The sequence below is a fragment of the Giraffa tippelskirchi genome, chromosome 8, assembly GCF_054371585.1.
Source record: "Giraffa tippelskirchi isolate mGirTip1 chromosome 8, T2T-mGirTip1v1.2.pri, whole genome shotgun sequence".
Lineage (NCBI taxonomy): Eukaryota > Metazoa > Chordata > Mammalia > Artiodactyla > Giraffidae > Giraffa > Giraffa tippelskirchi.
In genome coordinates, this window is record NC_137282.1 from 72423687 (window position 1) to 72441286 (window position 17600).

General features: G+C 44.5%; 3 long non-coding RNA genes and 1 pseudogene across 3 annotated transcripts; 2 read left to right on the forward strand and 2 right to left on the reverse strand.

The window, feature by feature from the left end:
• The first annotated feature begins 6607 nt into the window (after nucleotides 1–6607).
• Nucleotides 6608–6726, forward strand: LOC145519163 (5S ribosomal RNA; annotated as a pseudogene).
• A 2085-nt stretch (nucleotides 6727–8811) lies between these two features.
• Nucleotides 8812–12367, reverse strand: LOC145518921 (uncharacterized). The gene is made up of 3 exons (XR_014063459.1): nucleotides 12263–12367; nucleotides 10071–10153; nucleotides 8812–9797 (listed from the first exon to the last, which is right to left on the reverse strand). It is a non-coding gene; the product is annotated as an uncharacterized LOC145518921 (long non-coding RNA).
• A 293-nt stretch (nucleotides 12368–12660) lies between these two features.
• LOC145518919 (uncharacterized) lies at nucleotides 12661–15361 on the reverse strand. Its single transcript, XR_014063457.1, has 3 exons — nucleotides 15294–15361; nucleotides 14990–15168; nucleotides 12661–13253 (listed from the first exon to the last, which is right to left on the reverse strand). It is a non-coding gene; the product is annotated as an uncharacterized LOC145518919 (long non-coding RNA).
• A 105-nt stretch (nucleotides 15362–15466) lies between these two features.
• On the forward strand, nucleotides 15467–16586 carry LOC145518920 (uncharacterized). The gene is made up of 3 exons (XR_014063458.1): nucleotides 15467–15562; nucleotides 15754–15844; nucleotides 16357–16586. It is a non-coding gene; the product is annotated as an uncharacterized LOC145518920 (long non-coding RNA).
• Nucleotides 16587–17600: the final 1014 nt, after the last annotated feature.

Below are 17600 nucleotides of genomic sequence, written 5' to 3' on the forward strand. Positions count from 1 at the left end.
TGGAGGGAAGCAGGGAAGGAATCTTAAGCAGCAAAAATGCATTTCCTCACACTTCTGGAGGCTGGAAGCCCCAGGTCAAGGCATGATGAGCTGTGGTTTCTCCTGAGGCCTCTCCCCGGCCTGGCAATAGGGAGCCTCCTCAGTGTGTGCTCACATCATCTGCCCTTGTACACACAGCCTGTGTTCTTTGTGGCTCCAAATTTCCTCTTTTATAGGGAAGGTGCGTAGTCTGATTGGATTGGATCCCAATTTAACAGCCTCATTTTACTCTATTTAACTCTTTAAAGACCATAGATATATGTTTAGTCACACTTCGACATACTGAGGGTTAGGGCTTAAACATGTGAAATTGGGGGACAAAATTCAGTTCATGCTGCTGCTGCTGCTGAGTCGCTTCAGTTGTATCTGACTCTGTGTGACCCCATAGACGGCAGCCCACCAGGCTCCTCCATCCCTGGGATTCTCCAGGAAAGAACCCTGGAGGGGGTGCCATTTCCTTCTGCCATTCAGTTCATAAGAGTTTATAAATACCTTCCTTGTCTCGTGATCATAGAAATATTTTTATTTTCATTTTGAAGTTCATGGCATCATGTTTTCTATTTAAATTCCACTTGGAATTTATTTGGTAGTGTGGTACTTTATTTTTTTGGGGAAGGGGATACATACAGAAAGTGCATAGGTAATATAAATGTATTTAAATATAAAAGAGTAAACAAGAAATCATATTCTCACCACCAGTCTTCAGAAATAGGACATTCTAATTCCTTTGTATCTCAACCCCCTGACATTTCCCCGTTTTTATTAGAGATTCCCACTTGCATATGAATTCCTAAAAAATACTTTGAATTTTCCTTTTTCTGGTCTTTGTATAAGTAGAATCACACAATGATTATCCTTTTGTGGTTTGACTATTATTTTGTTTCCAATATTGGTTTCTGAGATTTGTTCCATGTTATTGCGTGCAGGTGATTTATTTTTACTGTTTAGTAGTCCATACTTTAAATATACCCGTGGTGGTGGTTTAGTTGCTATGTTGTATCCGACTCTTGCAACTCCATGGGCTGTAACTTGCTAGGCTCCTCCGTTCATGGAATTTCCCAGGCAAGAATACTGGAGTGGGTGGCCATTCCCTTCTCCAGGGGATGATTCTGATCCAGGGATCCAACTTTTGCCACCTGCATTGGAGGTGGATTCTTTACCACTGAACTACCAGATATGGCCTTTTATTAATGAATATTGAAATGTTTCCTGTGCCCATTACTATTGTAGACATAGTTCACATGTGTCTGCTCTATGGCTTGGGTAAGAATGAATAAAGCCTGGGGAATGAACACAGTTGACATACCTATTAACCAAAAACAACAGTTTATGTCATTCTATATCTGAGCTAATATTTTTACTGTCATTTTAAAATGTTTACTCAACTGGGGCATGTGGAAAAGTGTTTGACTATGATTCCAATTTGCATTCAATTTATTACCAATGAGCTTGACCTTCTTTTAAATTTTTCATTGGATATTCATATTTTGCCTTCTGTGAAATAACTGCTTATGTCTTTTTCACATCTTTCATTATTTAGTTTTGAAAGTTCTTTATATCGATGGCACATATCATCTACTTCATGTCTTTTCTTTCATTCTTTTTATGATGTCTTTTAATGGGCCATTCTTAATCATAACATGTTTATATTTATCCATCTTTTCTTCATGGTTTCCACTTTGTGTGTCTTTTAAGGTTCTTCATTGCCCTGACATTTTATGTATAGTTCTAAAGGTTTTGTGTGTGTGTTTCACACAGTCACCCAGTTGTGTTTGACTCTGCAACCCCATGGACTGCAGCGTGCCAGGTTTCCCTGTCCTTCACTATCTCTTGGAGTTTGCTCAGACTCGTGTCCATTGAGTTGGTGATGCCATCCAACCATCTCATCATACTTATTATTTGTTTTATATCTTCACTGTGAAATTAGAGATGCTTTACTGAAGACATCCTGGTGACTCAACTGGGTACATAGATGGGTTTTCTTTACTTCGTGGAATGAATCCCCACATCAAGCAGCCTCATTCCATTTTAGTCCTCTCCATCTTGGTCTGCACTCTTGGTATCATCTAGTTCCTCTTTCTTTTCCCCTTTCAGATTTTACTGTGTCTTAAATGTTGAGTTTTGTCTCCAGTTGTGGCCAGTGTGAAATGTTAGGCATCCACCACTGGGTACACGTGAAGAGGAATAAAGCATGTGGAGCCCAACCATCCTGTAAACAAGGAGATTTCAGAGCTCACTTTCAGTTGATGATAGTTCCAAATCCATTTAAAAATCAAAACGGAGTAACCATGCTTCAGGGATCCATATAGAGTTGGGTGCCCTTTGTGAATGAGGTTTCAAGTACATCCCTGAGAACTTGAGTTTCCTAAGCTACATCAAACTCAAGGACATTAATAGTCATTCTCCAAACAGCATCTACCCAGCAGCCACCAGTTACAACCCTGTAGTTTCAAAGTCTCCCACCTTCAAACCTGTATATTCATTTTAAATGCAAATCAGTCCTTGTTTAACAAGTCCCTTCTTGATAACTTCTTGACAACTTATGTAACCCTGGAGGTTTTTGTCTTTATAAACTTTCCCATTTTGTAGTCTGGCAGAACACAAGTCATGTGCTTCTTGGATCTGTGTCTCCCAGGCTGATTCTTAAAAAACTCCAGACAAAAGCCTTTTTATTTCAAACAGGACCACAGGACTGTTTTCTCGGAATTCATGGGTAACAAAGGGTGGCTTTTCTGTCTGCTTCCTGTTTTCAGGGCACCATTCTCCAGGAGGTCAAAGTTCACACTCTGTTTCTTCACAGGACCTGTGTTGAGCCTTTATTCACATAAAAGTGCTTCAGCTGAATAATTTACGATTAACATGTAGCTATTTTACAGATCTTCTCTCACATGTACTTACATAACTTGATGCTGTATACCTTGACAAATTATTTGAATTTTTTCAAAGCGTTAACAAAGGAAATTTAACTTAGTAAATTTTAAGAACTTGTTGGCTTCAATCAGTGATTCATGGGTCTGGCACCATTCCATCTTGCAGACAGAAAGGAGCTCCAAGAGCTGAAGAATGCAGATTTATAGGTGGAAGGGAGCAGAAGCCAGGAAGTTACACTAGGCTTGTTGATCATTACAGGATTACTTTCATTTACAGGAGAGGAGGGGTCTCTGAGATAGGCGACTTAACTAGTGCTGATCAGGAGATTCCTGATTGAGTGGTTTGAGATTCCATTTCTGGGAGAACTGAAACAGTACAACAGTTCAGTCTCAGTTTGATGACATTGGGCTTAAAAGGTACCCCCATTTGGTTCAATTTTTCTATTATTTACAGAAGGTAGTAAATAGAGACTCATCTTTAAGGCAAAAGAAGTTAACATTCAGAACTTAAACACTTTACTTGGTGACTCAATGGCAGAGCCAGTAAGTGAACCAACATTTGCTACCCAATCATTTTCTTCTGAAAGATCTCAAAGCTTCTCTTGATTGATCTGTAAGTCACATCATTGATACACACACACAAACACACACACACACACACACACACTCTTATTGCAGGATCGCAGCCCCTGCTTTCATTCATAAACTCTGAAACTGGTGATCTCCACCACTCAAAGAGTGAGTGAGATGCTGTAAGTTAACCCCACATCTTGCACAACAGCCAGAAATTTGGAAGGAAATTACAGAAATTACAGATGGGACCCAAATGAATAGTTCATCCACTTATGGTGAATCCTTGAAAGCCTCAAAAAAAGCCATTCTTGGCTAGAACTGCTTACTATTTTTGATTGGGCAAATAATGATTCCTGCTTTAAAGCTTTTTTTCCTGTGGAGAATTGATTATTAAGTGTTCCATCAAATGTACTTCACCATATATTTTCACTTTGGTCTTTTCATAATGAGCAAGTAATGGAAGATGAAACAAGCTTGCCTGAATTACTAGAGGCTGATTCTGTGCAAGCGTTCTCATTGAATCTTAGCCACATAATTAAAAGCATAAACTATAAAATAAAGCCATAGCTCTGGTGTCAGAGTTCTTTGTATTCCTATACTTAAAAAATAAATCTTGGAACTTCCCTGGTGGCCCAGTGGTTAAGAGTCTGCCTTCCAATTCAAAAGATGTGAGTTCGATGCCTGGTCAGATGACTAAGATCAATAAAGCAAAACTAGATGTTTTTCTGGAACTCTTTTGCTTTTTTCATGATCCAACAGATGTTGGCAATTTGATCTCTGATTCCTCTGCCTTTTCTAAATCCAGCTTGAACATCTGGAAGTTCACAGTTCACATACTGTTGAAGCCTGGCTTGGAGAATTTTGAGCATTACTTTGCTAGCATCTGAGATGAGCGCAACCGTGTGGTAGTTTGAACATTCTTTGGCATGGCCTTTCTTTGCGGTTGGAATGAAAACTGACCTTTTCCAGTCCTGTAGCCACTGCTGAGTTTTCCAAATTTGCTGGTATATTGAGTACAGCACTTTTACAGCATCATCTTTGAGGATTTGAAATAGCTCAGCTGGAATCCCATCACCTCCACTAGCTTTGTTCATGGTGATGCTTCCGAAGGCCCACTTAACTCCACATTCCAGGATGTCTGGCTCTAGGTGAGTGATCACTCCATCATGGTTATCTGGGTCCTGAAGATCTTTCTGTAGAGTTCGTCTGTGTATTTTTGCCACCTCTTCTTAATATCTTTGGCTTCTGTTAGGCCCACACCATTCACATCACACCTGTGAACTCTGTTAAGCTCTATACATATGCCACTACCCACTGCTGGAGGGTGAGGAACAACAGGAACGGCCCCTCACTCCTGGGATGCACAATAGTCACTCTGTAAGACAGCTGGGCAGTTTTTTCCAAAGCTAAACAAGTTTCACCTTGGTATCCAACAATCACGGTTTCAGTATTTAGTCAACTGCTTTGAAAATCTATCTGTAAATTCAAACAAGGATGCAATTATGCACAGCAGCCCTATACATAATAACTAAAAACTTGATGAAATCGGGATATCCTTCAATAGAAGAATGCAAGGTGGAGTACATCCATGTTAAGGCGACTAGAATATGCAGCCCCAAAATATGACTCTCTGGCATAAGGATTATTACAGTGTTCTCCCCGCAAGATCCGAGCAAGGTGCAGACAGGCATAGTCTTGCAAGCTCTCTCCTGCAGAGCAAACATGAAGAAACAGCTGTGTGGAGGTTGCCTTTACATTCTCTGAGAGTTTGGGAGCCCTCCTTGGTCGAGGGGCCCCAGGGGTCATTGCTACTGAAAAATGACCTCCCAGCCAGCACTTCCCAGCTGGGGGTGACTCTCAGCCTGAAGGCAGCTGGGGACGATATCTTCCTTGGAGGCAGGAAAGGCAGCCCCAAAGAGTGAGTTTTCAGGACTCTATCGGACAGCACGGGTGGGGCTCCTCAGACACCAGACCTCCATGCCTGCTTCCAGGGCCTCAAACCCGAGTCAGGGTCCTTTGCCTGCCTGCACTCTGGGAGCCTTGCAAACACATTCCTAGGTCAGCGCGGTCCTGCCCATGGTGAAGGAGGCTGCGGGAATGCATCTGAGGGGGCCGGGTGCCACGCTGGGGTCACCTGGCGGAGGGCACCTGGCCCCTCCCACTGGCTCCCGGGGAGGGGTGGCGGGCTCGCCCCTGGCTTGCCAAAGGCTGCAGCAGGGAGCTAGCTCTGGCAGAAGGAAGCAAACAGCCACGGGAGGCCTTTGCAAGCAGTTACTGGGCCGCCCCGCCTTAGGGCTCCCGGGGCGAAAAATGCCAGTTTGGGCCCCTAGGTCCGGGCTCCAGGTGGGCACCCAGGGTGTTCTGCCCGCAGGAGCAGAGCACGGTGCAGACAGGCCTTGGCTCGGGAGCTCTCTCCTTCCTGCAGAGCAAATGGGATGTTCCCTGGGAGTGTAGGAGACCTCCCTGGGCGCGGGGCCCCAGGGGCCAGTGCCACTGCAAAATGATCTCCCAGCCAGGGCTTCCCAGCTGGGGGTGACCCTCAGATCACAGGCGGCTGGGGACGCTATCTTCCTTGGAGGCAGGAAAGACAGCCCCACAGAGTGGGCAAGGGGGGCCTCGGGTAGGGCGAAGGGGTGGGGTTGATGGGCTCTGGTCGACCACGCCCTGGCAGATGCCCGGCAGGATGGGCGCTCAGGGCCCTGGTTGGGCTGTGCTTAGGCCTGCAGGAGGCTCAGAGGACCGCGGGCCGCGGGCAGCGGCGGCACCGAAGCCAGACACCTCCGGGGCCATGTGGCCCTGAGCAGCGAATGTGACAGAGGGGTGGGGGGGCGCCAAGACCTCTGCGTCCCTAGCCCCATCCCCCCACCCCGTCGGCACGCACGCCCGGCCTCTCGTGGTCCCGGAAGCCCTCTGGGCCCCCGCGCCGGGCCAGGCGGCTGCTGGCCAGGGGTGGCGGTGTGCGGGGGCGGGGCGGCATCGGCCGGCCAGAGTCCGGTCGCGGGGCGTAAGGCTCAAGTGCAGCGCGCGCTCCATGGAGAGCTGCGGCCGGCTGGCCTGACCCACAGGTCAGAGCCAATGGGAGGCGCAGCACAGGGCTTTTAGGGCGCCTGGCGGCAGCCGCCTCTATCTACGGCCATACCACCCTGAACGCGCCTGATCTCTTCTGATCTCGGAAGCTAAGCAGGGCCAGGCCTGGTTAGTACTTGGATGGGAGACTGCCCTGGAATACCGGGTGCTATAGGCTTTTTGCCTCCCCTCTCCTTTTGCCCCCAGCCCCCACGGCGTCCCAACTCTTGGGCCCCCGCAGCCCCAGCCCCTCCCTGGGTGGATGGCCAGGGGCCTGACTTCCGCTGCAGACCTGGGTTGCTTCCGCGCGGCCTGCAAGCCCCTCTGCATTTGGCTTCCAGGAAACCAGACGACTGTCGGGGGTCTCTGTCTGGGGCTCCCTTGGCACACCTCAGGCAATCCTCGGCGCGGCCCAGCCCCAGACCCAGCCCCAGCCCCATCCCCATCCTCGCAGGAGAACGCATGGACTCACTCACACACGAGCGCTCACACACAGACACACACACAGACACACATACACACAGTCTGACTAGGGGCCCTGGGCTGTGGGGACAGAAGGAAGGGGGTTGGCTTGGGAGGGTGAGTCACCCAGGGTGACAGCTCCAGGGCCCTCTGTGACAGTGGGGATCAGGAGCTGTAAAGATCCTGGTCCCAACACCTCAAAACCAGCAGCTGTGCCCCAGTCTCCATAAGCCTTCCACCCCAAGACATGTCCGGATGTATAGCCCCAGCTCCAGGGGAGACTGAGCCCCGACATTAAAGAAGCCACCACGCCCCGTGTTCTCAGCGCTCCTCGCCCAGGAGGCTGGCGGCCGTCTGACCCTGAGGCTTCAGAGCTTGGAGCCCCCACCTTCTCTCCTGTCCTCTCTGACCTCAGGCTGCCCTGGCTCCCACCTCAGGAACCCAGACCCGCCAAGCTGGGAGCCTTTCGGACCTTCCAAAAGCCACCCCAGGGACTGCCCGTGGGGCCTTCAGAGACAGGGTGGGTTGGAGGGTGGGGGGCGCACCGTCGGGAAAGGAGGCCCCAGGCTGCCGGCTTGTGTCCCTGTCCCATCCCCTCCCCTCTCCCGGCCCCCAAATGAGAGCAACTTTACCGCCCTCAGCACCTCTGTTTCCATATCCTTCTTTGCCCCGGTGAGCAGGATTTTCCACTGTAGTCCCAACTCACTGCTGCGTTGTGTTTTGTGTTGAATGGACTCTAGTGAGGCCATCAGGGTGAGACTAAGTGTTGGAGAGAGTGGAGAACCTGCACCAATAATTGAAGTGAGCGGCCTCGGTGTCTCAGGGACACCCACACCCACAGCCATATCCTGCCCTCCCATCATAACGTCTGGGGCTCCTCCTGCCTAAACCCCACAGCAGGTCTCACTGTCCACTGGATTCTGTGCCTGTGTTCCCCGGGGTCCTTTTCTGACCCACCCCTGGCAGTGCAGACCCCACCTGCCCCCCTCTACCTTCTCCGCCAAGGAGCTTCCTTGACAGGGTGTTATCCACATAATGGGCTGTCCTTGCTTCTTGTTGGTGAAAAATTAGCAAAACATTGTTCTAGATCCATCTATCATGACCTACCCTGATTGCCCCCCATTGTTTTATTATTTGTGGCTCATATTTTAGGAGTTGACTATATTCTGTGCTGTTGTGAAGAAAGCTTTCAATTGTGTAAAATAATATTCTTTCAAGTAGCACAGAGAGGTAATGTGGTCAGCAGAAAAATGGCTCCTCAAGGGTGTCCAAGTGCTAATCCCCAAGGCTTATGAAGATGTTAAGTCACATGGCAGAAGGGACCAGTGTGGGTATGATTCGATTAAGGATCTTGACATGGGGTGACCCTCTTGGGTTACCTGTGTGGGTGTGATATAGTCACAAGGGTCCTTGGAAGTGAGAGAGGGAGTTAAGAGTCACAGTTGGAGAAGGAGATGTGAGGACATGAGGTGGGAGTGAAGTGGCTGCTGGGCCACTTTATCTAGGGTAAAGAGTAGACCTTTGGAGGTAGACTTACAGATGGATCTCTAAGGGGCAGTGTTTTCCTTGAGTCAGTACATTTACCCCTGTTGTTCTAACAGACTCTAGAAATGGGACTTTCCATGTCTGTGATAATCTTCCACCTTCTAGGTTCCAAGATATCTCTCTGTTCCTCTGGGGAAAAAATCCTTTGGCTGCAAAATTCTAATGTAGGAGATGAAGTACTGCCTTATTCAGGTCTTGGAATATTCCTGTCTGGGTACACACAATTCTCCTTGCTTAAAGATGAAATTAATTTATACTTTTTAAAATTTATGAAGGAGATAATAAATGAAAAATTTTAAGTAACAAAAGTAATTGAATTAATGCCCACTCTGAGTTCTCTGTGTGTGCTAAGGCTGGAGCTCCCACGGAAGGTTCTTCCACCATGATGACAGGGCTAGGGTTTATTTTCACATGACTTTCCTGGTGGTTTAAGAAAGAAAACTGGCTGGAGGGTCTACCTCATAGGGTGTCTCTTCCTGCATTCTCTGTGCATATAAATGTGAGAGGGTTATCTAAGGATTCTTCTCCATTCAGAATTTTGACATGATGACTAAGGTCATGTCTTCGTCTAATGCTTTTGCACATAGATGACACTCATATGGTTTGTCTCCAGCATGAATGAGTCCATAACTTTGAAGGAATGAAGATTCACTCAAAGCTCTTTCATAGTCTTTCCCTCCTTCACAACATTTATGGGGGTCTCTCCAGGGTGAGTTCTCTCATATTGTCTAAGTTTAGAGCATTGACTAAAGCTTTCCCATATAGATAGTTTCTAAATGATCTCTCTGTAGTTAAATTCAGCTTCTGTTTATTAAAACATGAATAAAGAATGGCCAAAGGCTCTTCCAACTTGGCAACAGGCATAGAGTTTTTCTCTTGTCTGAATTTTTGGTGCACATAAAGGCAAGTGCTCTACTTGAATTCTTTCCCACATTCATAACATTTAGTGGGGTTCTCTTTGCATGAGTTAATATATGTGGAGTTGACGTTGTTATGTGAAATCTTCCTCATATGCATTCCATTCAATGGCCTCTTTTCCAATATGAAGTCTCTGCTAATATGCGAGGAGAGGCGAGGCTGTGGAAGACTGCCCACACACACCCATGTACTAGTTCTCTACATACTGACAGTGGTCTGCTCTCTCTGTGATGGTCTCCTTTTGAAACTCTCCATGTTTGTCTTATTTTCATGTGGTATCACTTTGCTGAATTCATAAGGATTTTCTCTTTTGTAGTCTCTCACCTGCATAACATTCTAAATGAGTTTTAAGTCTTCTTTAGTTTTCAAACATTATATATACAAGCTATACTGAGGCAATTACTCTTTCATTAAAGCTGAAGTTACAGTTTGGCTTCAAGACAATATTATTCCAAAACTTCTACTATTCAAAGCTTTTTACTGGGATGGCATTTATGCTCAGGCTTATTTTTCTCCAGAAGATTGTGCTGAATCCCTAACTCAACCCATTACCAGGTCGCTAATGTGATGAGCAGATTTCATCCTCAAGAAACTTACCACTGATCTGCAGATAAATGGGCCCTTCCTGAAGGTATCCTGTGTGGGTATCCTTCTATGCTTTCTAGGTCCACTGTTCATGTCTGAAAAAAGAGGGAAAAGAAATAAGTAGAGTGACTTAGGGGAAGAAACATTTTGGAAATGTTTGCAAAGCTAAGGTACATATGTGTTAAGTATCAGCTTTTAACACAGAGAAATGGGAGAATATAATAGTGATTAGATATACAATATGGAACATTGATGATGTAGAATATTTTTAAGGGTAAAATGAAAGAAAAATAAAATGAGGGTTTAACATCAAGGAAAGCCAATAAAGGGGAGAGACTGAAATAAATATGGCTACTTGAAAGTTTAGCTCCAATAATAATAGAAAGAACTTTCTCTGAAGCCAAGGAATGTATACAAAGAGGAATCAAAATTAATATGTTCAAAGAGTTAGGACACTATCAGAGGGAAATTTCTGCATTGGCCTGACAAGATGTCAGAAGACCTTTCCCTGAAGAGATTCTGTGGCTGATGTGACTGGACCTGTTTCTCCCTGAGCAGTCTCCTCTCCACACAGAACCCAGGAGCCTGGACCCCACCTGGACCTGGGACTCTGAGAATCCATTCTGCCCTCCACAGCTATTCTCCTGGTTCAGCCAGGAAATCAATCTATGTAGAGTCAAAAACCCTCTGTGGGAAAATGCACATGGATGTGGAGTTCTGTGTTGAGACCTGTGTGTGGTCTTCAAGTTCCAATCATGAGGCAGAGGCAAGGTGAACAGTAAAGAGCAGTGCAGGAAAAGACGTCCTGAGCCCTGGGCGCACCACCAGCCCTTCCCCAGAGCAGGGAGGACACTGATGCTGGGCTCACAAGTCCAGGAAGTGTCTACTGATGCTCACATCCAGGCCCGAGGAGGGTGACAGAATCCCCTTTCCCCACTTCCTCTGACCACTGTGAATCACCTATTCTATAGTGGATTGAACTTTATTTTCAAAAAATATCCAGTAACATAACTCAGTCCCAACTCCATGAATTGTAGTTTAAAGGGATAATGTCTGCTCTGTTTAACTGTATACGGTTACATTCCAGCAGAATAGTTTTTAGAAAACACTTAATACAAATAACTATCCATTTAATGCCCTCATGAAATGAGTGCCCAGCACTGCTCTGAGTGTTCTATATGGAACAGTAAGAAAGACATACGATTGTTTTCAGAAAGCCTACAATCTCTTGACATGCTCAAGATGAAATAGCCAAATGAACAGAATCTCTTCCTCCATGCTGTAAGTGCCTTAGGAGTGTGTGTGTGTGTCTGGGTAGGAAGGGGAGTGAGCTCTGGGGAAGCTCTTCTAGGTGATTTTCTAGTAAGTAAATAAATGCTGACAGTCTCACCCACAGGGAACAGATGAACAGATGGCTGCTGTTCTCTAGCATCGCATCCTTATGCAGCTTCCTCTGGGAAGGGCCTGGCAAGGCCATTCTCTTTGGATAAAGTTCACAGTCACACTTTAAAGGTCACCGATTCCTAAAAGCATGCTGGACATTCTGGTCCAGGTCACTCCATGCCCCCAAATGTCCAGAGCTGATGGTTTAGGATGACGGTGCTAGGAAAGGGCAGCTGTATGTATCAAAATCACAAGCCTGTTTGAATTCAAGTCTGATATTTCTTTGGGCTGACTTGGCATTTGCCTTTCAGATTTATCAGAGATGTACACACTTTGAATACACAATGACTTTCATGAATGAAGGAACATCACATGAGAGGTGGGGTGAAATAACATGGACGTTCTCCAACAACACATGGTAAATTCCTACTTACTGACTGATGATTATAAAGTTTTTACTTGTGAGTTTATAAATATACTCTGCTCCACATCAATTTTAATTAAATCTACAGACTAAATACAAGGTAAGCCATAGCCATGTTCTGCCCTTTACCAGCTTTGACGATGGACAAATTATGCCCCCTTTTGAACCTCACAATTTTCATGTGTGAGTAAGGTTCATTACCTCCTGAGAGAGTAGAGTGATTGAAAGATCTAATAGGTAAGTGCTTGGTACAGAACAAGATTCAAATAAAAACTACATATTATATGTTATTTACTACTTATCCAGGAATATTCTCATTAAAAAGTCAGTCTTGATGCAATATCCACAACTCTGCATGACTGAAGTTTATACTAAACTTGGCGTCAGGAGGTCGTGCCTGTATCATCTCCACTCTCATCAGGTATTGCCATCAGATGTGAGGAGAAAGTGGGTACCATGTGTCCATCAGCCAAAGTTCTGTTGTCCCCTTGGTTGGCCCCTGCTGTGGGAAAGATTGTTCTTCCTGTGGGAAAACAGCTCAAGACTCATGGAGAGAAGACTGCACCCATGCGGGGTGGGGCTTGCAGCCCCTGGGGGGATGATGAGGGAGCTGAGTGAATGGCGGGTCGGGGGGAAGGGACACCAAGGATGAGGAAGGGGGCCCGAGCCCAGGTCTGTAGAGTCGAGATTGCCTCCCACCCCACTGGGCTCTGGGTCCAGGTAGAGCAGAGACACTTAGGGGCTGGAATGCCAGTTGCCAGCCTGGAGGCTGTAGTCAGAGGAGGCAGAAAAGTAGGAGGTGTGGCCCATCTTTATTTCTAGAGACGTTCACCTTTCTGACTCCAGAGACTAGGTTACAATGAAGACTTGATTTTTGCTTTTTGTAATTGATTGAGAAATTCTAATTCCTTTGCCTTTCCATCCAAATTTCTTTAAATGATGAACATTCTATTTTTTGAAAAATAACACCATTGGGAGTTCTACAACGTCTTGTTTTCATTGAATAGTTCATCCTCAACTTCTTTCCAAGTACCTGCAGATTTATCTCATTTAAAAAACATTAATAACCAAAACGCAAATTGCCGATTTTCTTCTCTGCTTGTACTAGAATTTACCTACCTACTTTCTCTTAATGGCTATACTTCCAAATGCCCTGCTTTTATATTAAGTAATGCTGATCTCAAATTTTTTATTACATGTGAATTTTGCACAAGTGTTTCCCAGATACCCGTTTGTTAACATGGGTCTTTGTGAAATACGTAAAGATCAGTTTGTAGTCAAGTTTATGATTCATTTCTTTGATGAGAGCCTGAGCTCTCTTACGGAGACAAGCGAGCAGGTGCGACTTGTACTCAGAGGAAGCACAGCCTTCTGGGAAAACGGGAAACCTGGAGATGAGCGGGTGAAATGGAAAAAAAAAAAGATTATATTTCTTATCTTTTTAGAAGATGGAGAGCATCAACTAAATGTCAGAATATGTTTTGAGTGGGCGCACAAGTTTATTCAATGAAGAATGTAATTAGTTCAATTATTCTTCCTTAAAGACAAATACGTTCCTAGACAAAATTTGGTTCTTCCCTCGTAGCTCAGTTGGTAAAGAATCTGACTGCAGTGCAGGAGACCTGGGTTCATTTCCCAGGTGAGGAAAACCCCCTGGAACAGGAAATGGCAACTCACTCCAGTATGCTTGCCTGGAGAATCCCATGGACAGAGGGGCCTGGCAGGCTACACTCCATGGGCTCACAAGAGCCGGACATGACTTAGTGACTAAATGACCAACAACAATACAAATATTATGAAATGAATGTTTCTGCCAATAATATTTAATAGGACAGAAATCCATGTAGTATTTCATCAATGTCTCTGAAGGTGTCAACTAGATTTCACCCCAAATTAAACTTCCTCTGTATTTGATGAGCATGTCAGCCCTGTGGGACTGTGATACCTACCAGGGGACTTATGATGGATGTACTCCTGCTTCTTTATGGTAATGGGGAAGCACCAGCATTAGATGGGGTAGTCCAAGAGTGCTCATCTGAAAGGTTAATATCTGAGCTGCCATCCAGATGAGCAGAAAATAGCAGCCATTATAAGCTTTAGGCAGAAGGAAGAGCAAGTACAAAGGCCCTGAGATGTGGGTCAGCTTGGAGGGTGAAAACACGTGGAGGCCCCATTGCCATGAGTGAGCGCACACATGATGATGGGAAGGAGGGTGGGGTGGGGGAGTCAGAGCCCAGCTCAGCGCTGGCAGTCTGTGATCCCAGGATTTGATCCTGCTCCAAATGCTTCTCACATAAATGCAGCACATTAGATGTCCCGTGCCCACACAGATGGATGACACAGGGCCCTGGTAGTCAGTCAGAGTGTATGCAGTAGTCAAGGCACCAGCAAGGTCACAGGATCTGAGATCAGCAGGGACCTTGATGGTACCCGAGAGCCTATTTTAAACTCAGGAGACTGAAGAGCAATTTTTCTAGTCTTGGCCAGTATGAACCAAAATGAATTTATTCCTATAGTTTGCAGAACTGTTGCCTCAAAAAAAAAAAAAAGTTGGGCTTTTTATGAAGCTTATGTAGAAAGGATACATAGAACCCATGCCTAGAAATCCTACTTCCATGGGAGAAAGCCACCAGGAAAACTGCTTGGACAGTTTAAGGAATGTGACTTTTAAATTATAAAAGAGAAAGACACTAAAATGCAAGAAAAGTTCAGAGACAAAAAGGGTTGATCCAAAGCCGGCAGGCTTTGTCCTGGTGAAGGGTAGCTACCCAGCATACAGCACACCTCCCCACATTGCTGAGATTATCCCTATCATGCTTTCCCATGGACTGTAGCCCACCAGGCTCCTCTGTCCATGGGATTCTCCAGGCAAGAATACTGGAGTCGGTAGCCATTCCCTTCTCCAGGGGATCTTTCCAATCCAGAGATCAAACCCATGCCTCCTGCATTACAGGCAGATTCTTTACCACCCGAGCCATTGCACTTTATATGGTGCTAATTTAAAATTCAGTTTAAGTAATTTTTTTTTCAGGTTAAGTAATTCCTAAGAGCAAAATAGCTCCCCCTTGATGTTATCTGCACACTGGCACGAGTAGTCTGCAAGAACTCCCCCTTCCCTGAATACCTCCAGTCACCAGCCTGTCCACGTGTCTCCTATCACCTCTGTCCACCGGTGTCATGGGCTCTCTGCTCGCCTCTGCACAGAATTGTTGCTGTTGGGATTTCTTTTTAGGCAGGGAATCATTCTGTCAGCCATCACCGAAACTTCAACGTCCTCCCATCTGAGATTGTATCTCTATGTTCCTTAAAAGAGCATTTTAACAAAATCTCAATTTGAACATGAATGGGTTTTACCTACCGATTTTTATCTGTCTTTCATTGCATCCTATGGTCTGATTTTGCCCTTAGCCTCTCATGGAAAAACTTGCCAGGATTTATTAATGACTTCTAATCCCCTTTTCCATTTGCCTCCACCCTCTGTGGCACATGCTTCTATGACGCGTCCTTGTTGCCATGACGCTCTCTCCTTCCTTTCGGAATGCTTGCTCCTGCCTTCTTGCCTCTCTGCTGCGTCCTGTCCCCGTGTGTGTCTCTCCCTGGCACTCGCAGCAGGTTCACAGCAGACTCACTCACACGATCTTCCCTTTGGAGTCCCCTCCTTCCGTTTCAGCTGTGATATTTGGGTACAAATTCCCAAGTATGTATCTCCAACCAAGACTCCTGCTCCCATGTCTGGGCTCTGTAGAATCTTCACCTGAATAACTACCATGGGTCAAACCCCTTACACCTTTCCCTCTCCCCAGTTACATCCCTTAGGGACCCTCCCTCTCTCCTGGGCTCCAGGCTCCCTGGTTCAGATCATCCATGACCCATTTCTCTACACTCAAGGAGTTATCTGGCCTCGTTGGCTCCAGCTCTAACGGAGTGAGCTGAGCAATGATGGACACAGAGAAAAGTGGAGACAACAAGGATGTACCAGGTGAGGTTGTAACTGCACTGAGAATAAAGGGCAGTGCTGATGAAAGGAAAGATTATAGAGGGTTTCTGAAGGTTAGAAAACATCGGAAAGCAGTTTTAAACATGGGTGGGGGAGTGGTGTGATAGAGAAGTTGCAGTTTAAAGAGAAAGGCTCATTGCTGGCTCAGAAGGATCTTACTGATAACATCTTATCAAATACTCTCTCTGTCACAAATACTGCAGGTTACAAATCCTTTAGCAATATATCCTACACATTTGCTAGCAGCAGAATAACACAGGTCAAAGTTATACATCACAGCATTGTTCATAATATAAATAGATTGTTGAATATCAGTGTTCAGCCCAGTGTGTGTGGGCAAAGTGTATTATAATAGGACATCATCCATTCACTGTACTGCTGTGCAGGAAATTATGTCCTGATAGAGGACAATTTCCGAGGTATTGTCAAATAAATAAAAGCAACATGTAACAAAACACCATGCTTAATATACCACTCTTTGTGTTTTTAATTAGGGCATGAAGGAGAAATATATTTTCATATTTGCTTGTCAGGCACTCTAGAAGGACCCCTAAGAAACAAAATACTCCCTGTGGAAGGCAGATGCCCCTGGACAAACAGACTAACTGATAGGAGGCACAAATTAATGCAAAGCATATTTTCAGTATCTTGAATCATGTATCTGTATTATAACCTGTTTGGAATTTTTAATAAATTGAATTTTTTAAAACATGCAAAGAATAAATGCATTTTATGATTTTTATTTTACTATTTTACTGTTTTTACCATCTGAATGAATTTCTGGTTTGTTTTACTGCGACTATTATTTGGCTTCTCTAAAATGTCTATCCATAAGTCTTTTATGGTGGTTTTGACTTTTTTATTTTAGCTGTGGTAAGAAACAAAGGAAGAGATTTTTCTCAACACCCTAGGTAGTGAGTCCTTTTCTTTTTTCCTCCTTTCAGATACTTTATATACTTTACATGTTTTGGCATTATTTTCATAACTTTTATTTACAAGAAAGAGGATAAAGCTATGCTAGCTTGCTAGGGTTGCCAGAATAAAATACCACAGACTGAGGCTTAAATAACAGAATTTCATCTAGGTTATCCAATTTTATAGCATTCAGCTCTTCAGAGTACTCCCTTGTTATTTTATTTTGTCATATCAGCAGTTGTATTTCCTCTTTTGTTACTGATTTTAGCTGTATTTTTTCTTAGTCAATATAGATAAAGATTTGTCACTTTTGTTAACCTGTTTGAAGTAACTTGTTTAAAATGATTTCTTTGGTTTTCCTCTTCTCTATATTTATCTGAGAGCTAATCTTTACTATTTTCATTCCTTCTTCTAGCTTTGGGTTTGGTTTGATCTCCCTTTCCTCCTTAGGTGTAAAGATAGGTTGCTTATTTGAGCTTCCTTTTTAATGTATGAGTTAACAGTTATACACTTCATTGTTGGTGATGTTTATGCAGAATTCCATACATTTTGGTATGTTGTGTTTGCATTTTTATTTGTCTCCAGGTATTTTCTAAGTTCCTTTTTCATTATTTCTTAGCCTATTGGTTATTTAAGAGTGTGTTTAATCTTCACATATTTGTGGATTTTCCCACTTTTCCTTCTACTACTAATTTTTAGTTTCATGATTGTGACAGGAAAAAGTTCCTTTGTATGGTTTGAGTCTATTTATAGAAGACTTATTTTCTGGCCCAACATGTGGTCGATTTTGGAGAATGTTCCCCGTGCACTTGTGAAAAATATG